The following is a 25,542-nucleotide window of genomic DNA, read 5'->3' on the forward strand; positions in this document are numbered from 1 at the left end:
AACTAACAGAGTTGAACCTTACTTTTGATTGAGCCGTTCTGAAACACTCTTTCTGTAGAAACTGCAATTGGACATGCTAAGGGCTAAGAGGCCTACAGTGGGAAAAGGAATATCTTCAAATAAAAACTACACAGATGCATTCTGTGAAACTTATTTCTGATCTGTAAATTCAGTTAACAGAGATAAAACATATTTTTGATTGAGCAGTTATGAAACACTCTTTTTGTAGAAAATGCAAGTGGAGATTCGGAGCGCTAAGAGGGTAATAGTGGAAAAAGGAATGTCTTCAAATATAAACTACACAGAATCATTCGGTGAAACTTCTTTCTGATCTGTGCATTCAGCTAACAGTGTTAAACCATACTTTTGATTGAGCAGATCTGAACACTCTTTCTGTAGAAAATGCAACTGGACATTTGGAGCGCTAAGAGAGTAGTAGTGGAAAAAGGAATATATTCAAATATAAACTACACAGAAGCATTCTGTGAAACTTCTTTCTGATCTGAGCATTCAGCTAACAGAGTTAAACCATACTTTTGATTGAGCAGTTTTGAAACACTCTGTCTGTAGAAAATGCAACTGGACATTCGTAGCGCTAAGTGGGTAATAGTGGAAAAAAGAATACGTTCAAATATAAACTACACAGAAGCATTTTATGAAACTTCTTTCTGTTCTGTGCATTCAACTAACAGAGTTGAACCTTACTTTTGATTGAGCCGTTCTGAAACACTCTTTCTGTAGAAACTGCAATTGTACATTCTGAGCGCTAAGAGGCCTATATTGGGAAAAAGAATGTCTACAAATAAAAACTACACAGAAGAATTGTGTGAAACTTCTTTCTGTTCTGTTTGTTCAACTAAAAGAGTTGAACCTTAGTTTTGATTGAGCCGTTCTGAAACACTCTTTCTGTAGAAAATGCAAGTGGAGATTCGGAGCGCTAAGAGGGTAATAGTGGAAAAAGGAATGTCTCCAAATATAAACTACACAGAATCATTCTGTGAAACTTCTTTCTGATCTGTGCATTCAGCTAACAGAGTTAAACCATACTTTTGATTGAGCAGATCTGAACACTCTTTCTATAGAAAATGCAACTGGACATTTGGAGCGCTAAGAGAGTAGTAGTGGAAAAAGGAATATATTCAAATATAAACTACACAGAAGCATTCTGTGAAACTTCTTTCTGATCTGAGCATTCAGCTAACAGAGTTAAACCATACTTTTGATTGAGCAGTTTTGAAACACTCTGTCTTTAGAAAATGCAACTGGACATTCGTAGCGCTAAGTGGGTAATAGTGGAAAAAAGAATATGTTCAAATATAAACTACACAGAAACATTGTATGAAACTTCTTTCTGTTCTGTGCATTCAACTAAAAGAGTTGAACCTTACTTTTGATTGAGCCTTTCTGAAACACTCATTCTGTAGAAACTGCAATTGGACATTCTGAGCGCTAAGAGGCCTATATTGGGAAAAAAATATCTTCAAATAAAAACTACACAGAAGCATTGTGTGAAACTTATTTCTGATATGTTCATTAAGCTAACAGAGTTAAAGCATACTTTTGATTGCGCAGTTCTGAACACTCTTTCTGTGGAAAATGCAAGTGGACATTCGGAGCGCTAAGAGGGTAATAGTGGAAAAAGGAATATATTCAAATATAAACTACACAGTAGCACTCTGTGAAAATTCTTTCTGTTCTGTGCATTCAACTAACAGAGTTGAACCTTACTTTTGATTGAGCCGTTCTTAAACACTCTTTCTGTAGAAACTGCAATTGGACATGCTAAGCGCTAAGAGGCCTACATTGGGAAAAGGAATACCTTCAAATAAAAACTACACAGATGCATTCTGTGAAACTTATTTCTGATCTGTAAATTCAGTTAACAGAGATAAAACATATTTTTGATTGAGCAGTTATGAAACACTCTTTTTGTAGAAAATGCAAGTGGAGATTCGGAGCGCTAAGAGGGTAATAGTGGATAAAGGAATGTCTTCAAATATAAACTACACAGGATCATTCGGTGAAACTTCTTTCCGATCTGTGCATTCAGCTAACAGAATTAAACCATACTTTTGATTGAGCAGATCTGAACACTCTTTCTGTAGAAAATGCAAGTGGACATTTGGAGCGCTAAGAGAGTAGTAGTGGAAAAAGGAGTATATTCAAATATAAACTACACAGAAGCATTCTGTGAAACTTCTTTCTGATCTGAGCATTCAGCTAACAGAGTTAAACCATACTTTTGATTGAGCAGTTTTGAAACACTCTGTCTGTAGAAAATGCAACTGGACATTCGTAGCGCTAAGTGGGTAATAGTGGAAAAAAGAATATGTTCAAATATGAACTACACAGAAGCATTGCATGAAACTTCTTTCTGTTCTGTGCATTCAACTAACAGAGTTGAACCTTACTTTTGATTGAGCCGTTCTGAAACACTCTTTCTGTAGAAACTGCAATTGGACATTCTGAGCGCTAAGAGGCCTATATTGGGAAAAAGAATGTCTACAAATAAAAACTACACAGAAGAATTGTGTGAAACTTCTTTCTGTTCTGTTTGTTCCACTAAAAGAGTTGAACCTTAGTTTTGATTGAGCCGTTCTGAAACACTCTTTCTGTAGAAAATGCAAGTGGATATTCGGAGCGCTAAGAGGGTAATAGTGGAAAAAGGAATGTCTCCAAATATAAACTACACAGAATCATTCTGTGAAACTTCTTTCTGATCTGTGCATTCAGCTAACAGAGTTAAACCATACTTTTGATTGAGCAGATCTGAACACTCTTTCTGTAGAAAATGCAACTGGACATTTGGAGCGCTAAGAGAGTAGTAGTGGAAAAAGGAATATATTCAAATATAAACTACACAGAAGCATTCTGTGAAACTTCTTTCTGATCTGAGCATTCAGCTAACAGAGTTAAACCATACTTTTGATTGAGCAGTTTTGAAACACTCTGTCTGTAGAAAATGCAACTGGACATTCGTAGCCCTAAGTGGGTAATAGTGGAAAAAAGAATATGTTCAAATATAAACTACACAGATGCATTGTATGAAACTTCTTTCTGTTCTGTGCATTCAACTAACAGAGTTGAACCTTACTTTTGATTGAGCCTTTCTGAAACACTCATTCTGTAGAAACTGCAATTGGACATTCTGAGCGCTAAGAGGCCTATATTGGGAAAAATAATATCTTCAAATAAAAACTACACAGAAGCATTGTGTGAAACTTATTTCTGATATGTTCATTAAGCTAACAGAGTTAAACCATACTTTTGATTGCGCAGTTCTGAACACTCTTTCTGTAGAAAATGCAATTGGACATTCTGAGCGCTAAGAGGCCTATATTGGGAAAAATAATATCTTCAAATAAAAACTACACAGAAGCATTGTGTGAAACTTATTTCTGATATGTTCATTAAGCTAACAGAGTTAAACCATACTTTTGATTGCGCAGTTCTGAACACTCTTTCTGTAGAAAATGCAAGTGGACATTCGGAGCGCTAAGAGGGTAATAGTGGAAAAAGGAATATATTCAAATATAAACTACACAGTAGCACTCTGTGAAAATTCTTTCTGTTCTGTGCATTCAACTAACAGATTTGAACCTTACTTTTGATTGAGCCGTTCTGAAACACTCTTTCTGTAGAAACTGCAATTGGACATGCTAAGCGCTAAGAGGCCTACATTGGGAAAAGGAATATCTTCAAATAAAAACTACACAGATGCATTCTGTGAAACTTATTTCTGATCTGTAAATTCAGTTAACAGAGATAAAACATATTGATTGAGCAGTTATGAAACACTCTTTTTGTAGATAATGCAAGTGGAGATTCGGAGCGCTAAGAGGGTAATAGTGGAAAAAGGAATGTCTTCAAATATATACTACACAGAATCATTCGGTGAAACTTCTTTCTGATCTGTGCATTCAGCTAACAGAGTTAAACCATACTTTTGATTGAGCAGATCTGAACACTCTTTCTGTAGAAAATGCAACTGGACATTCTGAGCGCTAAGAGGCCTATATTGGGAAAAATAATATCTTCAAATAAAAACTACACAGAAGCATTGTGTGAAACTTATTTCTGATATGTTCATTAAGCTAACAGAGTTAAACCATACTTTTGATTGCGCAGTTCTGAACACTCTTTCTGTAGAAAATGCAAGTGGACATTCTGAGCGCTAAGAGGGTAATAGTGGAAAAAGGAATATATTCAAATATAAACTACACAGTAGCACTCTGTGAAAATTCTTTCTGTTCTGTGCATTCAACTAACAGAGTTGAACCTTACTTTTGATTGAGCCGTTCTGAAACACTCTTTCTGTAGAAACTGCAATTGGACATGCTAAGGGCTAAGAGGCCTACAGTGGGAAAAGGAATATCTTCAAATAAAAACTACACAGATGCATTCTGTGAAACTTATTTCTGATCTGTAAATTCAGTTAACAGAGATAAAACATATTTTTGATTGAGCAGTTATGAAACACTCTTTTTGTAGAAAATGCAAGTGGAGATTCGGAGCGCTAAGAGGGTAATAGTGGAAAAAGGAATGTCTTCAAATATAAACTACACAGAATCATTCGGTGAAACTTCTTTCTGATCTGTGCATTCAGCTAACAGTGTTAAACCATACTTTTGATTGAGCAGATCTGAACACTCTTTCTGTAGAAAATGCAACTGGACATTTGGAGCGCTAAGAGAGTAGTAGTGGAAAAAGGAATATATTCAATTATAAACTACACAGAAGCATTCTGTGAAACTTCTTTCTGATCTGAGCATTCAGCTAACAGAGTTAAACCATACTTTTGATTGAGCAGTTTTGAAACACTCTGTCTGTAGAAAATGCAACTGGACATTCGTAGCGCTAAGTGGGTAATAGTGGAAAAAAGAATACGTTCAAATATAAACTACACAGAAGCATTTTATGAAACTTCTTTCTGTTCTGTGCATTCAACTAACAGAGTTGAAGCTTACTTTTGATTGAGCCTTTCTCAAACACTCTTTCTGTAGAAACTGCAATTGGACATTCTGAGCGCTAAGAGGCCTATATTGGGAAATATAATATCTTCAAATAAAAACTACACAGAAGCATTGTGTGAAACTTATTTCTGATATGTTCATTAAGCTAACAGAGTTAAACCATACTTTTGATTGCGCAGTTCTGAACACACTTTCTGTAGAAAATGCAAGTGGACATTCGGAGCGCTAAGAAGGTAATAGTGGAAAAAGGAATATATTCAAATATAAACTACACAGTAGCACTCTGTGAAAATTCTTTCTGTTCTGTGCATTCAACTAACAGAGTTGAACCTTACTTTTGATTGAGCCGTTCTGAAACACTCTTTCTGTAGAAACTGCAATTGGACATGCTAAGCGCTAAGAGGCCTACATTGGGAAAAAGAATATCTTCAAATAAAAACTACACAGATGCATTCTGTGAAACTTATTTCTGATCTGTAAATTCAGTTAACAGAGATAAAACATATTTTTGATTGAGCAGTTATGAAACACTCTTTTTGTAGAAAATGCAAGTGGAGATTCGGAGCGCTAAGAGGGTAATAGTGGAAAAAGGAATGTCTTCAAATATAAACTACACAGAATCATTCGGTGAAACTTCTTTCCGATCTGTGCATTCAGCTAACAGAGTTAAACCATACTTTTGATTGAGCAGATCTGAACACTCTTTCTGTAGAAAATGCACCTGGACATTTGGAGCGCTAAGAGAGTAGTAGTGGAAAAAGGAATATATTCAAATATAAACTACACAGAAGCATTCTGTGAAACTTCTTTCTGATCTGAGCATTCAGCTAACAGAGTTAAACCATACTTTTGATTGAGCAGTTTTGAAACACTCTGTCTGTAGAAAATGCAACTGGACATTCGTAGCGCTAAGTGGGTAATAGTGGAAAAAAGAATATGTTCAAATATGAACTACACAGAAGCATTGTATGAAACTTCTTTCTGTTCTGTGCATTCAACTAACAGAGTTGAACCTTACTTTTGATTGAGCCGTTCTGAAACACTCTTTCTGTAGAAACTGCAATTGGACATTCTGAGCGCTAAGAGGCCTATATTGGGAAAAAGAATGTCTACAAATAAAAACTACACAGAAGAATTGTGTGAAACTTCTTTCTGTTCTGTTTGTTCAACTAAAAGAGTTGAACCTTAGTTTTGATTGAGCCGTTCTGAAACACTCTTTCTGTAGAAAATGCAAGTGGAGATTCGGAGCGCTAACAGGGTAATAGTGGAAAAAGGAATGTCTCCAAATATAAACTACACAAAATCATTCTGTGAAACTTCTTTCTGATCTGTGCATTCAGCTAACAGTGTTAAACCATACTTTTGATTGAGCAGATCTGAACACTCTTTATGTAGAAAATGCAACTGGACATTTGGAGCGCTAAGAGAGTAGTAGTGGAAAAAGGAATATATTCAAATATAAACTACACAGAAGCATTCTGTGAAACTTCTTTCTGATCTGAGCATTCAGCTAACAGAGTTAAACCATACTTTTGATTGAGCAGTTTTGAAACACTCTGTCTGTAGAAAATGCAACTGGACATTCGTAGCGCTAAGTGGGTAATAGTGGAAAAAAGAATATGTTCAAATATAAACTACACAGAAGCATTGTATGAAACTTCTTTCTGTTCTGTGCATTCAACTAACAGAGTTGAACCTTACTTTTGATTGAGCCTTTCTGAAACACTCATTCTGTAGAAACTGCAATTGGACATTCTGAGCGCTAAGAGGCCTATATTGGGAAAAATAATATCTTCAAATTAAAACTACACAGAAGCATTGTGTGAAACTTATTTCTGATATGTTCATTAAGCTAACAGAGTTAAACCATACTTTTGATTGCGCAGTTCTGAACACTCTTTCTGTAGAAAATGCAATTGGACATTCTGAGCGCTAAGAGGCCTATATTGGGAAAAATAATATCTTCAAATAAAAACTACACAGAAGCATTGTGTGAAACTTATTTCTGATATGTTCATTAAACTAACAGAGTTAAACCATACTTTTGATTGCGCAGTTCTGAACACTCTTTCTGTAGAAAATGCAAGTGGACATTCGGAGCGCTAAGAGGGTAATAGTGGAAAAAGGAATATATTCAAATATAAACTACACAGTAGCACTCTGTGAAAATTCTTTCTGTTCTGTGCATTCAACTAACAGAGTTGAACCTTACTTTTGATAGAGCCGTTCTGAAACACTCTTTCTGTAGAAACTGCAATTGGACATGCTAAGCGCTAAGAGGCCTACATTGGGAAAAGGAATATCTTCAAATAAAAACTACACAGATGCATTCTGTGAAACTTATTTCTGATCTGTAAATTCAGTTAACAGAGATAAAACATATTTTTGATTGAGCAGTTATGAAACACTCTTTTTGTAGAAAATGCAAGTGGAGATTCGGAGCGCTAAGAGGGTAATAGTGGAAAAAGGAATGTCTTCAAATATAAACTACACAGAATCATTCGGTGAAACTTCTTTCTGATCTGTGCATTCAGCTAACAGAGTTAAACCATACTGTTGATTGAGCAGATCTGAACACTCTTTCTGTAGAAAATGCAACTGGACATTTGGAGCGCTAAGAGAGTAGTAGTGGAAAAAGGAATATATTCAAATATAAACTACACAGAAGCATTCTGTGAAACTTCTTTCTGATCTGAGCATTCAGCTAACAGAGTTAAACCATACTTTTGATTGAGCAGTTTTGAAACACTCTGTCTGTAGAAAATGCAACTGGACATTCGTAGCGCTAAGTGGGTAATAGTGGAAAAAAGAATACGTTCAAATATAAACTACACAGAAGCATTTTATGAAACTTCTTTCTGTTCTGTGCATTCAACTAACAGAGTTGAAGCTTACTTTTGATTGAGCCTTTCTCAAACACTCTTTCTGTAGAAACTGCAATTGGACATTCTGAGCGCTAAGAGGCCTATATTGGGAAATATAATATCTTCAAATAAAAACTACACAGAAGCATTGTGTGAAACTTATTTCTGATATGTTCATTAAGCTAACAGAGTTAAACCATACTTTTGATTGCGCAGTTCTGAACACTCTTTCTGTAGAAAATGCAAGTGGACATTCGGAGCGCTAAGAAGGTAATAGTGGAAAAAGGAATATATTCAAATATAAACTACACAGTAGCACTCTGTGAAAATTCTTTCTGTTCTGTGCATTCAACTAACAGAGTTGAACCTTACTTTTGATTGAGCCGTTCTGAAACACTCTTTCTGTAGAAACTGCAATTGGACATGCTAAGCGCTAAGAGGCCTACATTGGGAAAAAGAGTATCTTCAAATAAAAACTACACAGATGCATTCTGTGAAACATATTTCTGATCTGTAAATTCAGTTAACAGAGATAAAACATATTTTTGATTGAGCAGTTATGAAACACTCTTTTTGTAGAAAATGCAAGTGGAGATTCGGAGCGCTAAGAGGGTAATAGTGGAAAAAGGAATGTCTTCAAATATAAACTACACAGAATCATTCGGTGAAACTTCTTTCCGATCTGTGCATTCAGCTAACAGAGTTAAACCATACTTTTGATTGAGCAGATCTGAACACTCTTTCTGTAGAAAATGCACCTGGACATTTGGAGCGCTAAGAGTGTAGTAGTGGAAAAAGGAATATATTCAAATATAAACTACACAGAAGCATTCTGTGAAACTTCTTTCTGATCTGAGCATTCAGCTAACAGAGTTAAACCATACTTTTGATTGAGCAGTTTTGAAACACTCTGTCTGTAGAAAATGCAACTGGACATTCGTAGCGCTAAGTGGGTAATAGTGGAAAAAAGAATATGTTCAAATATAAACTACACAGAAGCATTGTATGAAACTTCTTTCTGTTCTGTGCATTCAACTAACAGAGTTGAACCTTACTTTTGATTGAGCCTTTCTGAAACACTCATTCTGTAGAAACTGCAATTGGACATTCTGAGCGCTAAGAGGCCTATATTGGGAAAAATAATATCTTCAAATTAAAACTACACAGAAGCATTGTGTGAAACTTATTTCTGATATGTTCATTATGCTAACAGAGTTAAACCATACTTTTGATTGCGCAGTTCTGAACACTCTTTCTGTAGAAAATGCAATTGGACATTCTGAGCGCTAAGAGGCCTATATTGGGAAAAATAATATCTTCAAATAAAAACTACACAGAAGCATTGTGTGAAACTTATTTCTGATATGTTCATTAAACTAACAGAGTTAAACCATACTTTTGATTGCGCAGTTCTGAACACTATTTCTGTAGAAAATGCAAGTGGACATTCGGAGCGCTAAGAGGGTAATAGTGGAAAAAGGAATATATTCAAATATAAACTACACAGTAGCACTCTGTGAAAATTCTTTCTGTTCTGTGCATTCAACTAACAGAGTTGAACCTTACTTTTGATAGAGCCGTTCTGAAACACTCTTTCTGTAGAAACTGCAATTGGACATGCTAAGCGCTAAGAGGCCTACATTGGGAAAAGGAATATCTTCAAATAAAAACTACACAGATGCATTCTGTGAAACTTATTTCTGATCTGTAAATTCAGTTAACAGAGATAAAACATATTTTTGATTGAGCAGTTATGAAACACTCTTTTTGTAGAAAATGCAAGTGGAGATTCGGAGCGCTAAGAGGGTAATAGTGGAAAAAGGAATGTCTTCAAATATAAACTACACAGAATCATTCGGTGAAACTTCTTTCTGATCTGTGCATTCAGCTAACAGAGTTAAACCATACTTTTGATTGAGCAGATCTGAACACTCTTTCTGTAGAAAATGCAACTGGACATTTGGAGCGCTAAGAGAGTAGTAGTGGAAAAAGGAATATATTCAAATATAAACTACACAGAAGCATTCTGTGAAACTTCTTTCTGATCTGAGCATTCAGCTAACAGAGTTAAACCATACTTTTGATTGAGCAGTTTTGAAACACTCTGTCTGTAGAAAATGCAACTGGACATTCGTTGCGCTAAGTGGGTAATAGTGGAAAAAAGAATACGTTCAAATATAAACTACACAGAAGCATTGTATGAAACTTCTTTCTGTTCTGTGCATTCAACTAACAGAGTTGAAGCTTACTTTTGATTGAGCCTTTCTCAAACACTCTTTCTGTAGAAACTGCAATTGGACATTCTGAGCGCTAAGAGGCCTATGTTGGGAAAAATAATATCTTCAAATAAAAACTACACAGAAGCATTGTGTGAAACTTATTTCTGATATGTTCATTAAGCTAACAGAGTTAAACCATACTTTTGATTGCACAGTTCTGAACACTCTTTCTGTAGAAAATGCAAGTGGACATTCGGAGCGCTAAGAGCGTAATAGTGGAAAAAGGAATATATTCAAATATAAACTACACAGTAGCACTCTGTGAAAATTCTTTCTGTTCTGTGCATTCAACTAACAGAGTTGAACCTTACTTTTGATTGAGCCGTTCTGAAACACTCTTTCTGTAGAAACTGCAATTGGACATGCTAAGCGCTAAGAGGCCTACATTGGGAAAAAGAATATCTTCAAATAAAAACTACACAGATGCATTCTGTGAAACTTATTTCTGATCTGTAAATTCAGTTAACAGAGATAAAACATATTGATTGAGCAGTTATGAAACACTCTTTTTGTAGATAATGCAAGTGGAGATTCGGAGCGCTAAGAGGGTAATAGTGGAAAAAGTAATGTCTTCAAATATATACTACACAGAATCATTCGGTGAAACTTCTTTCTGATCTGTGCATTCAGCTAACAGAGTTAAACCACACTTTTGATTGAGCAGATCTGAACACTCTTTCTGTAGAAAATGCAACTGGACATTCTGAGCGCTAAGAGGCGTATATTGGGAAAAATAATATCTTCATATAAAAACTACACAGAAGCATTGTGTGAAACTTATTTCTGATATGTTCATTAAGCTAACAGAGTTAAACCATACTTTTGATTGCGCAGTTCTGAACACTCTTTCTGTAGAAAATGCAAGTGGACATTCTGAGCGCTAAGAGGGTAATAGTGGAAAAAGGAATATATTCAAATATAAACTACACAGTAGCACTCTGTGAAAATTCTTTCTGTTCTGTGCATTCAACCAACAGAGTTGAACCTTACTTTTGATTGAGCCGTTCTGAAACACTCTTTCTGTAGAAACTGCAATTGGACATGCTAAGCGCTAAGAGGCCTACATTGGGAAAAGGAATATCTTCAAATAAAAACTACACAGATGCATTCTGTGAAACTTATTTCTGATCTGTAAATTCAGTTAACAGAGATAAAACTTATTTTTGATTGAGCAGTTATGAAACACTCTTTTTGTAGAAAATGCAAGTGGAGATTCGGAGCGCTAAGAGGGTAATAGTGGAAAAAGGAATGTCTTCAAATATAAACTACACAGAATCATTCGGTGAAACTTCTTTCTGATCTGTGCATTCAGCTAACAGTGTTAAACCATACTTTTGATTGAGCAGATCTGAACACTCTTTCTGTAGAAAATGCAACTGGACATTTGGAGCGCTAAGAGAGTAGTAGTGGAAAAAGGAATATATTCAAATATAAACTACACAGAAGCATTCTGTGAAACTTCTTTCTGATCTGAGCATTCAGCTAACAGAGTTAAACCATACTTTTGATTGAGCAGTTTTGAAACACTCTGTCTGTAGAAAATGCAACTGGACATTCGTAGCGCTAAGTGGGTAATAGTGGAAAAAAGAATACGTTCAAATATAAACTACACAGAAACATTTTATGAAACTTCTTTCTGTTCTGTGCATTCAACTAACAGAGTTGAAGCTTACTTTTGATTGAGCCTTTCTCAAACACTCTTTCTGTAGAAACTGCAATTGGACATTCTGAGCGCTAAGAGGCCTATATTGGGAAATATAATATCTTCAAATAAAAACTACACAGAAGCATTGTGTGAAACTTATTTCTGATATGTTCATTAAGCTAACAGAGTTAAACCATACTTTTGATTGCGCAGTTCTGAACACTCTTTCTGTAGAAAATGCAAGTGGACATTCGGAGCGCTAAGAAGGTAATAGTGGAAAAAGGAATATATTCAAATATAAACTACACAGTAGCACTCTGTGAAAATTCTTTCTGTTCTGTGCATTCAACTAACAGAGTTGAACCTTACTTTTGATTGAGCCGTTCTGAAACACTCTTTCTGTAGAAACTGCAATTGGACATGCTAAGCGCTAAGAGGCCTACATTGGGAAAAAGAATATCTTCAAATAAAAACTACACAGATGCATTCTGTGAAACTTATTTCTGATCTGTAAATTCAGTTAACAGAGATAAAACATATTTTTGATTGAGCAGTTATGAAACACTCTTTTTGTAGAAAATGCAAGTGGAGATTCGGAGCGCTAAGAGGGTAATAGTGGAAAAAGGAATGTCTTCAAATATAAACTACACAGAATCATTCGGTGAAACTTCTTTCCGATCTGTGCATTCAGCTAACAGAGTTAAACCATACTTTTGATTGAGCAGATCTGAACACTCTTTCTGTAGAAAATGCACCTGGACATTTGGAGCGCTAAGAGAGTAGTAGTGGAAAAAGGAATATATTCAAATAAAAACTACACAGAAGCATTCTGTGAAACTTCTTTCTGATCTGAGCATTCAGCTAACAGAGTTAAACCATACTTTTGATTGAGCAGTTTTGAAACACTCTGTCTGTAGAAAATGCAACTGGACATTCGTAGCGCTAAGTGGGTAATAGTGGAAAAAAGAATATGTTCAAATATGAACTACACAGAAGCATTGTATGAAACTTCTTTCTGTTCTGTGCATTCAACTAACAGAGTTGAACCTTACTTTTGATTGAGCCTTTCTGAAACACTCATTCTGTAGAAACTGCAATTGGACATTCTGAGCGCTAAGAGGCCTATATTGGGAAAAATAATATCTTCAAATTAAAACTACACAGAAGCATTGTGTGAAACTTATTTCTGATATGTTCATTAAGCTAACAGAGTTAAACCATACTTTTGATTGCGCAGTTCTGAACACTCTTTCTGTAGAAAATGCAATTGGACATTCTGAGCGCTAAGAGGCCTATATTGGGAAAAATAATATCTTCAAATAAAAACTACACAGAAGCATTGTGTGAAACTTATTTCTGATATGTTCATTAAACTAACAGAGTTAAACCATACTTTTGATTGCGCAGTTCTGAACACTCTTTCTGTAGAAAATGCAAGTGGACATTCGGAGCGCTAAGAGGGTAATAGTGGAAAAAGGAATATATTCAAATATAAACTACACAGTAGCACTCTGTGAAAATTCTTTCTGTTCTGTGCATTCAACTAACAGAGTTGAACCTTACTTTTGATAGAGCCGTTCTGAAACACTCTTTCTGTAGAAACTGCAATTGGACATGCTAAGCGCTAAGAGGCCTACATTGGGAAAAGGAATATCTTCAAATAAAAACTACACAAATGCATTCTGTGAAACTTATTTCTGATCTGTAAATTCAGTTAACAGAGATAAAACATATTTTTGATTGAGCAGTTATGAAACACTCTTTTTGTAGAAAATGCAAGTGGAGATTCGGAGCGCTAAGAGGGTAATAGTGGAAAAAGAAATGTCTTCAAATATAAACTACACAGAATCATTCGGTGAAACTTCTTTCTGATCTGTGCATTCAGCTAACAGAGTTAAACCATACTTTTGATTGAGCAGATCTGAACACTCTTTCTGTAGAAAATGCAACTGGACATTTGGAGCGCTAAGAGAGTAGTAGTGGAAAAAGGAATATATTCAAATATAAACTACACAGAAGCATTCTGTGAAACTTCTTTCTGATCTGAGCATTCAGCTAACAGAGTTAAACCATACTTTTGATTGAGCAGTTTTGAAACACTCTGTCTGTAGAAAATGCAACTGGACATTCGTTGCGCTAAGTGGGTAATAGTGGAAAAAAGAATACGTTCAAATATAAACTACACAGAAGCATTGTATGAAACTTCTTTCTGTTCTGTGCATTCAACTAACAGAGTTGAAGCTTACTTTTGATTGAGCCTTTCTCAAACACTCTTTCTGTAGAAACTGCAATTGGACATTCTGAGCGCTAAGAGGCCTATATTGGGAAATATAATATCTTCAAATAAAAACTACACAGAAGCATTGTGTGAAACTTATTTCTGATATGTTCATTAAGCTAACAGAGTTAAACCATACTTTTGATTGCGCAGTTCTGAACACTCTTTCTGTAGAAAATGCAAGTGGACATTCGGAGCGCTAAGAAGGTAATAGTGGAAAAAGGAATATATTCAAATATAAACTACACAGTAGCACTCTGTGAAAATTCTTTCTGTTCTGTGCATTCAACTAACAGAGTTGAACCTTACTTTTGATTGAGCCGTTCTGAAACACTCTTTCTGTAGAAACTGCAATTGGACATGCTAAGCGCTAAGAGGCCTACATTGGGAAAAAGAATATCTTCAAATAAAAACTACACAGATGCATTCTGTGAAACTTATTTCTGATCTGTAAATTCAGTTAACAGAGATAAAACATATTTTTGATTGAGCAGTTATGAAACACTCTTTTTGTAGAAAATGCAAGTGGAGATTCGGAGCGCTAAGAGGGTAATAGTGGAAAAAGGAATGTCTTCAAATATAAACTACACAGAATCATTCGGTGAAACTTCTTTCCGATCTGTGCATTCAGCTAACAGAGTTAAACCATACTTTTGATTGAGCAGATCTGAACACTCTTTCTGTAGAAAATGCACCTGGACATTTGGAGCGCTAAGAGAGTAGTAGTGGAAAAAGGAATATATTCAAATAAAAACTACACAGAAGCATTCTGTGAAACTTCTTTCTGATCTGAGCATTCAGCTAACAGAGTTAAACCATACTTTTGATTGAGCAGTTTTGAAACACTCTGTCTGTAGAAAATGCAACTGGACATTCGTAGCGCTAAGTGGGTAATAGTGGAAAAAAGAATATGTTCAAATATGAACTACACAGAAGCATTGTATGAAACTTCTTTCTGTTCTGTGCATTCAACTAACAGAGTTGAACCTTACTTTTGATTGAGCCTTTCTGAAACACTCATTCTGTAGAAACTGCAATTGGACATTCTGAGCGCTAAGAGGCCTATATTGGGAAAAATAATATCTTCAAATTAAAACTACACAGAAGCATTGTGTGAAACTTATTTCTGATATGTTCATTAAGCTAACAGAGTTAAACCATACTTTTGATTGCGCAGTTCTGAACACTCTTTCTGTAGAAAATGCAATTGGACATTCTGAGCGCTAAGAGGCCTATATTGGGAAAAATAATATCTTCAAATAAAAACTACACAGAAGCATTGTGTGAAACTTATTTCTGATATGTTCATTAAACTAACAGAGTTAAACCATACTTTTGATTGCGCAGTTCTGAACACTCTTTCTGTAGAAAATGCAAGTGGACATTCGGAGCGCTAAGAGGGTAATAGTGGAAAAAGGAATATATTCAAATATAAACTACACAGTAGCACTCTGTGAAAATTCTTTCTGTTCTGTGCATTCAACTAACAGAGTTGAACCTTACTTTTGATAGAGCCGTTCTGAAACACTCTTTCTGTAGAAACTGCAATTGGACATGCTAAGCGCTAAGAGGCCTACATTGGGAAAAGGAATATCTTCAAATAAAAACTACACAAATGCTTTCTGTGAAACTTATTTCTGATCTGTAAATTCAGTTAACAGAGATAAAACATATTTTTGATTGAGCAGTTATGAAACACTCTTTTTGTAGAAAATGCAAGTGGAGATTCGGAGCGCTAAGAGGGTAATAGTGGAAAAAGAAATGTCTTCAAATATAAACTACACAGAATCATTCGGTGAAACTTCTTTCTGATCTGTGCATTCAGCTAACAGAGTTAAACCATACTTTTGATTGAGCAGATCTGAACACTCTTTCTGTAGAAAATGCAACTGGACATTTGGAGCGCTAAGAGAGTAGTAGTGGAAAAAGGAATATATTCAAATATAAACTACACAGAAGCATTCTGTGAAACTTCTTTCTGATCTGAGCATTCAGCTAACAGAGTTAAACCATACTTTTGATTGAGCAGTTTTGAAACACTCTGTCTGTAGAAAATGCAACTGGACATTCGTTGCGCTAAGTGGGTAATAGTGGAAAAAAGAATACGTTCAAATATAAACTACACAGAAGCATTGTATGAAACTTCTTTCTGTTCTGTGCATTCAACTAACAGAGTTGAAGCTTACTTTTGATTGAGCCTTTCTCAAACACTCTTTCTGTAGAAACTGCAATTGGACATTCTGAGCGCTAAGAGGCCTATGTTGGGAAAAATAATATCTTCAAATAAAAACTACACAGAAGCATTGTGTGAAACTTATTTCTGATATGTTCATTAAGCTAACAGAGTTAAACCATACTTTTGATTGCACAGTTCTGAACACTCTTTCTGTAGAAAATGCAAGTGGACATTCGGAGCGCTAAGAGCGTAATAGTGGGAAAAGGAATATATTCAAATATAAACTACACAGTAGCACTCTGTGAAAATTCTTTCTGTTCTGTGCATTCAACTAACAGAGTTGAACCTTACTTTTGATTGAGCCGTTCTGAAACACTCTTTCTGTAGAAACTGCAATTGGACATGCTAAGCGCTAAGAGGCCTACATTGGGAAAAAGAATATCTTCAAATAAAAACTACACAGATGCATTCTGTGAAACATATTTCTGATCTGTAAATTCAGTTAACAGAGATAAAACATATTGATTGAGCAGTTATGAAACACTCTTTTTGTAGATAATGCAAGTGGAGATTCGGAGCGCTAAGAGGGTAATAGTGGAAAAAGTAATGTCTTCAAATATATACTACACAGAATCATTCGGTGAAACTTCTTTCTGATCTGTGCATTCAGCTAACAGAGTTAAACCACACTTTTGATTGAGCAGATCTGAACACTCTTTCTGTAGAAAATGCAACTGGACATTCTGAGCGCTAAGAGTCCTATATTGGGAAAAATAATATCTTCATATAAAAACTACACAGAAGCATTGTGTGAAACTTATTTCTGATATGTTCATTAAGCTAACAGAGTTAAACCATACTTTTGATTGCGCAGTTCTGAACACTCTTTCTGTAGAAAATGCAAGTGGACATTCTGAGCGCTAAGAGGGTAATAGTGGAAAAAGGAATATATTCAAATATAAACTACACAGTAGCACTCTGTGAAAATTCTTTCTGTTCTGTGCATTCAACCAACAGAGTTGAACCTTACTTTTGATTGAGCCGTTCTGAAACACTCTTTCTGTAGAAACTGCAATTGGACATGCTAAGCGCTAAGAGGCCTACATTGGGAAAAGGAATATCTTCAAATAAAAACTACACAGATGCATTCTGTGAAACTTATTTCTGATCTGTAAATTCAGTTAACAGAGATAAAACATATTTTTGATTGAGCAGTTATGAAACACTCTTTTTGTAGAAAATGCAAGTGGAGATTCGGAGCGCTAAGAGGGTAATAGTGGAAAAAGGAATGTCTTCAAATATAAACTACACAGAATCATTCGGTGAAACTTCTTTCTGATCTGTGCATTCAGCTAACAGTGTTAAACCATACTTTTGATTGAGCAGATCTGAACACTCTTTCTGTAGAAAATGCAACTGGACATTTGGAGCGCTAAGAGAGTAGTAGTGGAAAAAGGAATATATTCAAATATAAACTACACAGAAGCATTCTGTGAAACTTCTTTCTGATCTGAGCATTCAGCTAACAGAGTTAAACCATACTTTTGATTGAGCAGTTTTGAAACACTCTGTCTGTAGAAAATGCAACTGGACATTCGTAGCGCTAAGTGGGTAATAGTGGAAAAAAGAATACGTTCAAATATAAACTACACAGAAGCATTTTATGAAACTTCTTTCTGTTCTGTGCATTCAACTAACAGAGTTGAAGCTTACTTTTGATTGAGCCTTTCTCAAACACTCTTTCTGTAGAAACTGCAATTGGACATTCTGAGCGCTAAGAGGCCTATATTGGGAAATATAATATCTTCAAATAAAAACTACACAGAAGCATTGTGTGAAACTTATTTCTGACATGTTCATTAAGCTAACAGAGTTAAACCATACTTTTGATTGCGCAGTTCTGAACACTCTTTCTGTAGAAAATGCAAGTGGACATTCGGAGCGCTAAGAAGGTAATAGTGGAAAAAGGAATATATTCAAATATAAACTACACAGTAGCATTCTGTGAAAATTCTTCCTGTTCTGTGCATTCAACTAACAGAGTTGAACCTTACTTTTGATTGAGCCTTTCTGAAACACTCATTCTGTAGAAACTGCAATAGGACATTCTGAGCGCTAAGAGGCCTATATTGGGAAAAAAATATCTTCAAATATGAACTACACAGAAGCATTGTGTGAAACTTATTTCTGATATGTTCATTAAGCTAACAGAGTTAAACCATACTTTTGATTGCGCAGTTCTGAACACTCTTTCTGTGGAAAATGCAAGTGGACTTTCGGAGCGCTAAGAGGGTAATAGTGGAAAAAGGAATATATTCAAATATAAACTACACAGTAGCACTCTGTGAAAATACTTTCTGTTCTGTGCATTCAACTAACAGAGTTGAACCTTACTTTTGATTGAGCCGTTCTGAAAAACTCTTTCTGTAGAAACTGCAATTGGACATGCTAAGCGCTAAGAGGCCTACATTGGGAAAAGGAATATCTTCAAATAAAAACTACACAGATGCATTCTGTGAAACTTATTTCTGATCTGTAAATTCAGTTAACAGAGATAAAACATATTTTTGATTGAGCAGTTATGAAACACTCTTTTTGTAGAAAATGCAAGTGGAGATTCGGAGCGCTAAGAGGGTAATAGTGGAAAAAGGAATGTCTTCAAATATAAACTACACAGAATCATTCGGTGAAACATATTTCTGATCTGTGCATTCAGCTAACAGAGTTAAACCATACTTTTGATTGAGCAGATCTGAACACTCTTTGTGTAGAAAATGCAACTGGACATTTGGAGCGCTAAGAGAGTAGTAGTGGAAAAAGGAATATATTCAAATATAAACTACACAGAAGCATTCTGTGAAACTTCTTTCTGATCTGAGCATTCAGCTAACAGAGTTAAACCATACTTTTGATTGAGCAGTTTTGAAACACTCTGTCTGTAGAAAATGCAACTGGACATTCCTAGCGCTAAGTGGGTAATAGTGGAAAAAAGAATACGTTCAAATATAAACTACACAGAAACATTGTATGAAACTACTTTCTGTTCTGTGCATTCAACTAACAGAGTTGAACCTTACTTTTGATTGAGCCTTTCTGAAACACTCTTTCTGTAGAAACTGCAATTGGACATTCTGAGCGCTAAGAGGCCTATATTGGGAAAAAGAATGTCTACAAATAAAAACTACACAGAAGAATTGTGTGAAACTTCTTTCTGTTCTGTTTGTTCAACTAAAAGAGTTGAACCTTAGTTTTGATTGAGCCGTTCTGAAACACTCTTTCTGTAGAAAATGCAAGTGGAGATTCGGAGCGCTAAGAGGGTAATAGTGGAAAAAGGAATGTCTCCAAATATAAACTACACAGAATCATTCTGTGAAACTTATTTCTGATCTGTGCATTCAGCTAACAGAGTTAAACCATACTTTTGATTGAGCAGATCTGAACACTCTTTCTGTAGAAAATGCAACCGGACATTTGGAGCGCTAAGAGAGTAGTAGTGGAAAAAGGAATATATTCAAATATAAACTACACAGAAGCATTCTGTGAAACTTCTTTCTGATCTGAGCATTCAGCTAACAGAGTTAAACCATACTTTTGATTGAGCAGTTTTGAAACACTCTGTCTGTAGAAAATGCAACTGGACATTCGTAGCGCTAAGTGGGTAATAGTGGAAAAAAGAATATGTTCAAATATAAACTACACAGAAGCATTGTATGAAACTTCTTTCTGTTCTGTGCATTCAACTAACAGAGTTGAACCTTACTTTTGATTGAGCCTTTCTGAAACACTCATTCTGTAGAAAGTGCAATTGGACATTCTGAGCGCTAAGAGGCCTATATTGGGAAAAATAATATCTTCAAATAAAAACTACACAGAAGCATTGTGTGAAACTTATTTCTGATATGTTCATTAGGCTAACAGAGTTAAACCATACTTTTGATTGCGCAGTTCTGAACACTCTTTCTGTAGAAAATGCAATTGGACATTCTGAGCGCTAAGAGGCCTATATTGGGAAAAATAATATCTTCAAATAAAAACTACACAGAAGCATTGTGTGAAACTTATTTCTGATATGTTCATTAAACTAACAGAGTTAAACCATACTTTTGATTGCGCAGTTCTGAACACTCTTTCTGTAGAAAATGCAAGTGGACATTCGGAGCGCTAAGAGGGTAATAGTGGAAAAAGGAATATATTCAAATACAAACTACACAGTAGCACTCTGTGAAAATTCTTTCTGTTCTGTGCATTCAACTAACAGAGTTGAACCTTACTTTTGATTGAGCCGTTCTGAAACACTCTTTCTGTATAAACTGCAATTGGACATGCTAAGCGCTAAGAGGCCTACATTGGGAAAAGGAATATCTTCAAATAAAAACTACACAGATGCATTCTGTGAAACTTATTTCTGATCTGTAAATTCAGTTAACAGAGATAAAACATATTTTTGATTGAGCAGTTATGAAACACTCTTTTTGTAGAAAATGCAAGTGGAGATTCGGAGCGCTAAGAGGGTAATAGTGGAAAAAGGAATGTCTTCAAATATAAACTACACAGAATCATTCGGTGAAACTTCTTTCTGATCTGTGCATTCAGCTAACAGAGTTAAACCATACTTTTGATTGAGCAGATCTGAACACTCTTTCTGTAGAAAATGCAACTGGACATTTGGAGCGCTAAGAGAGTAGTAGTGGAAAAAGGAATATATTCAAATATAAACTACACAGAAGCATTCTGTGAAACTTCTTTCTGATCTGAGCATTCAGCTAACAGAGTTAAACCATACTTTTGATTGAGCAGTTTTGAAACACTCTGTCTGTAGAAAATGCAACTGGACATTCGTTGCGCTAAGTTGGTAATAGTGGAAAAAAGAATACGTTCAAATATAAACTACACAGAAGCATTGTATGAAACTTCTTTCTGTTCTGTGCATTCAACTAACAGAGTTGAAGCTTACTTTTGATTGAGCCTTTCTCAAACACTCTTTCTGTAGAAACAGCAATTGGACATTCTGAGCGCTAAGAGGCCTATATTGGGAAAAATGATATCTTCAAATAAAAACTACACAGAAGCATTGTGTGAAACTTATTTCTGATATGTTCATTAAGCTAACAGAGTTAAACCATACTTTTGATTGCACAGTTCTGAACACTCTTTCTGTAGAAAATGCAAGTGGACATTCGGAGCGCTAAGAGCGTAATAGTGGAAAAAGGAATATATTCAAATATAAACTACACAGTAGCACTCTGTGAAAATTCTTTCTGTTCTGTGCATTCAACTAACAGAGTTGAACCTTACTTTTGATTGAGCCGTTCTGAAACACTCTTTCTGTAGAAACTGCAATTGGACATGCTAAGCGCTAAGAGGCCTACATTGGGAAAAAGAATATCTTCAAATAAAAACTACACAGATGCATTCTGTGAAACTTATTTCTGATCTGTAATTTCAGTTAACAGAGATAAAACATATTTTTGATTCAGCAGTTATGAAACACTCTTTTTGTAGAAAATGCAAGTGGAGATTCGGAGTGCTAAGAGGGTAATAGTGGAAAAAGGAATGTCTTCAAATATAAACTACACAGAATCATTCGGTGAAACTTCTTTCCGATCTGTGCATTCAGCTAACAGAGTTAAACCATACTTTTGATTGAGCAGATCTGAACACTCTTTCTGTAGAAAATGCACCTGGACATTTGGAGCGCTAAGAGCGTAGTAGTGGAAAAAGGAATATATTCAAATATAAACTACACAGAAGCATTCTGTGAAACTTCTTTCTGATCTGAGCATTCAGCTAACAGAGTTAAACCATACTTTTGATTGAGCAGTTTTGAAACACTCTGTCTGTAGAAAATGCAACTGGACATTCGTAGCGCTAAGTGGGTAATAGTGGAAAAAAGAATATGTTCAAATATGAACTACACAGAAGCATTGTATGAAACTTCTTTCTGTTCTGTGCATTCAACTAACAGATTTGAACCTTACTTTTGATTGAGCCGTTCTGAAACACTCTTTCTGTAGAAACTGCAATTGGACATTCTGAGCGCTAAGAGGCCTATATTGGGAAAAATAATGTCTACAAATAAAAACTACACAGAAGAATTGTGTGAAACTTCTTTCTGTTCTGTTTGTTCAACTAAAAGAGTTGAACCTTAGTTTTGATTGAGCCGTTCTGAAACACTCTTTCTGTAGAAAATGCAAGTGGAGATTCGGAGCGCTAAGAGGGTAATAGTGGAAAAAGGAATGTCTCCAAATATAAACTACACAGAATCATTCTGTGAAACTTCTTTCTGATCTGTGCATTCAGCTAACAGAGTTAAACCATACTTTTGATTGAGCAGATCTGAACACTCTTTCTGTAGAAAATGCAACTGGACATTTGGAGCGCTAAGAGAGTAGTAGTGGAAAAAGGAATATATTCAAATATAAACTACACAGAAGCATTCTGTGAAACTTCTTTCTGATCTGAGCATTCAGCTAACAGAGTTAAACCATACTTTTGATTGAGCAGTTTTGAAACACTCTGTCTGTAGAAAATGCAACTGGACATTCGTAGCGCTAAGTGGGTAATAGTGGAAAAAAGAATATGTTCAAATATAAACTACACAGAAGCATTGTATGAAACTACTTTCTGTTCTGTGCATTCAACTAACAGAGTTGAACCTTACTTTTGATTGAGCCTTTCTGAAACACTCATTCTGTAGAAACTGCAATTGGACATTCTGAGCGCTAAGAGGCCTATATTGGGAAAAATAATATCTTCAAATAAAAACTACACAGAAGCATTGTGTGAAACTTATTTCTGATATGTTCATTAAGCTAACAGAGTTAAACCATACTTTTGATTGCGCAGTTCTGAACACTCTTTCTGTAGAAAATGCAATTGGACATTCTGAGCGCTAAGAGGCCTATATTGGGAAAAATAATACCTTCAAATAAAAACTACACAGAAGCATTGTGTGAAACTTATTTCTGATATGTTCATTAAGCTAACAGAGTTAACCATACTTTTGATTGCGCAGTTCTGAACACTCTTTCTGTAGAAAATGCAATTGGACATTCTGAGCGCTAAGAGGCCTATATTGGGAAAAATAATATCTTCAAATAAAAACTACACAGAAGCATTGTGTGAAACTTATTTCTGATATGTTCATTAAGCTAACAGAGTTAAATCATACTTTTGATTGCGCAGTTCTGAACACTCTTTCTGTAGAAAATGCAAGTGGACATTCGGAGCGCTAAGAGGGTAATAGTGGAAAAAGGAATATATTCAAATATAAACTACACAGTAGCACTCTGTGAAAATTCTTTCTGTTCTGTGCATTCAACTAACAGAGTTGAACCTTACTTTTGATTGAGCCGTTCTGAAACACTCTTTCTGTAGAAACTGCAATTGGACATGCTAAGCGCTAAGAGGCCTACATTGGGAAAAGGAATATCTTCAAATAAAAACTACACAGATGCATTCTGTGAAACTTATTTCTGATCTGTAAATTCAGTTAACAGAGATAAAACATATTTTTGATTGAGCAGTTATGAAACACTCTTTTTGTAGAAAATGCAAGTGGAGATTCGGAGCGCTAAGAGGGTAATAGTGGAAAAAGGAATGTCTTCAAATATAAACTACACAGAATCATTCGGTGAAACTTCATTCTGATCTGTGCATTCAGCTAACAGAGTTAAACCATACTTTTGATTGAGCAGATCTGAACACTCTTTCTGTAGAAAATGCAACTGGACATTTGGAGCGCTAAGAGAGTAGTAGTGGAAAAAGGAATATATTCAAATATAAACTACACAGAAGCATTCTGTGAAACTTCTTTCTGATCTGAGCATTCAGCTAACAGAGTTAAACCATACTTTTGATTGAGCAGTTTTGAAACACTCTGTCTGTAGAAAATGCAACTGGACATTCCTAGCGCTAAGTGGGTAATAGTGGAAAAAAGAATACGTTCAAATATAAACTACACAGAAACATTGTATGAAACTTATTTCTGCTCTGTGCATTCAACTAACAGAGTTGAACCTTACTTTTGATTGAGCCTTTCTGAAACACTCTTTCTGTAGAAAATGCAATTGGACATTCTGAGCGCTAAGAGGCCTATATTGGGAAAAATAATATCTTCAAATAAAAACTACACAGAAGCATTGTGTGAAACTTATTTCTGATATGTTCATTAAGCTAACAGAGTTAAACCATACTTTTGATTGCACAGTTCTGAACACTCTTTCTGTAGAAAATGCAGGAGGACATTCGGAGCGCTAAGAGGGTAATAGTGGAAAAAGGAATATATTCAAATATAAACTACACAGTAGCACTCTGTGAAAATTCTTTCTGTTCTGTGCATTCAACTAACAGAGTTGAACCTTACTTTTGATTGAGCCGTTCTGAAACACTCTTTCTGTAGAAACTGCAATTGGACATGCTAAGCGCTAAGAGGCCTACATTGGGAAAAAGAATATCTTTAAATAAAAACTACACAGATGCATTCTGTGAAACTTATTTCTGATCTGTAAATTCAGTTAACAGAGATAAAACATATTTTTGATTGAGCAGTTATGAAACACTCTTTTTGTAGAAAATGCAAGTGGAGATTCGGAGCGCTAAGAGGGTAATAGTGGAAAAAGGAATGTCTTCAAATATAAACTACACAGAATCATTCGGTGAAACTTCTTTCTGATCTGTGCATTCAGCTAACAGAGTTAAACCATACTTTTGATTGAGCAGATCTGAACACTCTTTCTGTAGAAAATGCAACTGGACATTTGGAGCGCTAAGAGAGTAGTAGTGGAAAAAGGAATATATTCAAATATAAACTACACAGAAGCATTCTGTGAAACTTCTTTCTGATCTGAGCATTCAGCTAACAGAGTTAAACCATACTTTTGATTGAGCAGTTTTGAAACACTCTGTCTGTAGAAAATGCAACTGGACATTCGTAGCGCTAAGTGGGTAATAGTGGAAAAAAGAATACGTTCAAATATAAACTACACAGAAGCATTGTATGAAACTACTTTCTGTTCTGTGCATTCAACTAACAGAGTTGAAGCTTACTTTTGATTGAGCCTTTCTCAAACACTCTTTCTGTAGAAACTGCAATTGGACATTCTGAGCGCTAAGAGGCCTCTATTGGGAAAAATATTATCTTCAAATAAAAACTACACAGAAGCATTGTGTGAAACTTATTTCTGATATGTTCATTAAGCTAACAGAGTTAAACCATACTTTTGATTGCACAGTTCTGAACACTCTTTCTGTAGAAAATGCAAGTGGACATTCGGAGCGCTAAGAGGGTAATAGTGGAAAAAGGAATATATTCAAATATAAACTACA

This window comes from Symphalangus syndactylus, chromosome 3 (assembly GCF_028878055.3).
Source record: "Symphalangus syndactylus isolate Jambi chromosome 3, NHGRI_mSymSyn1-v2.1_pri, whole genome shotgun sequence".
NCBI lineage: Eukaryota > Metazoa > Chordata > Mammalia > Primates > Hylobatidae > Symphalangus > Symphalangus syndactylus.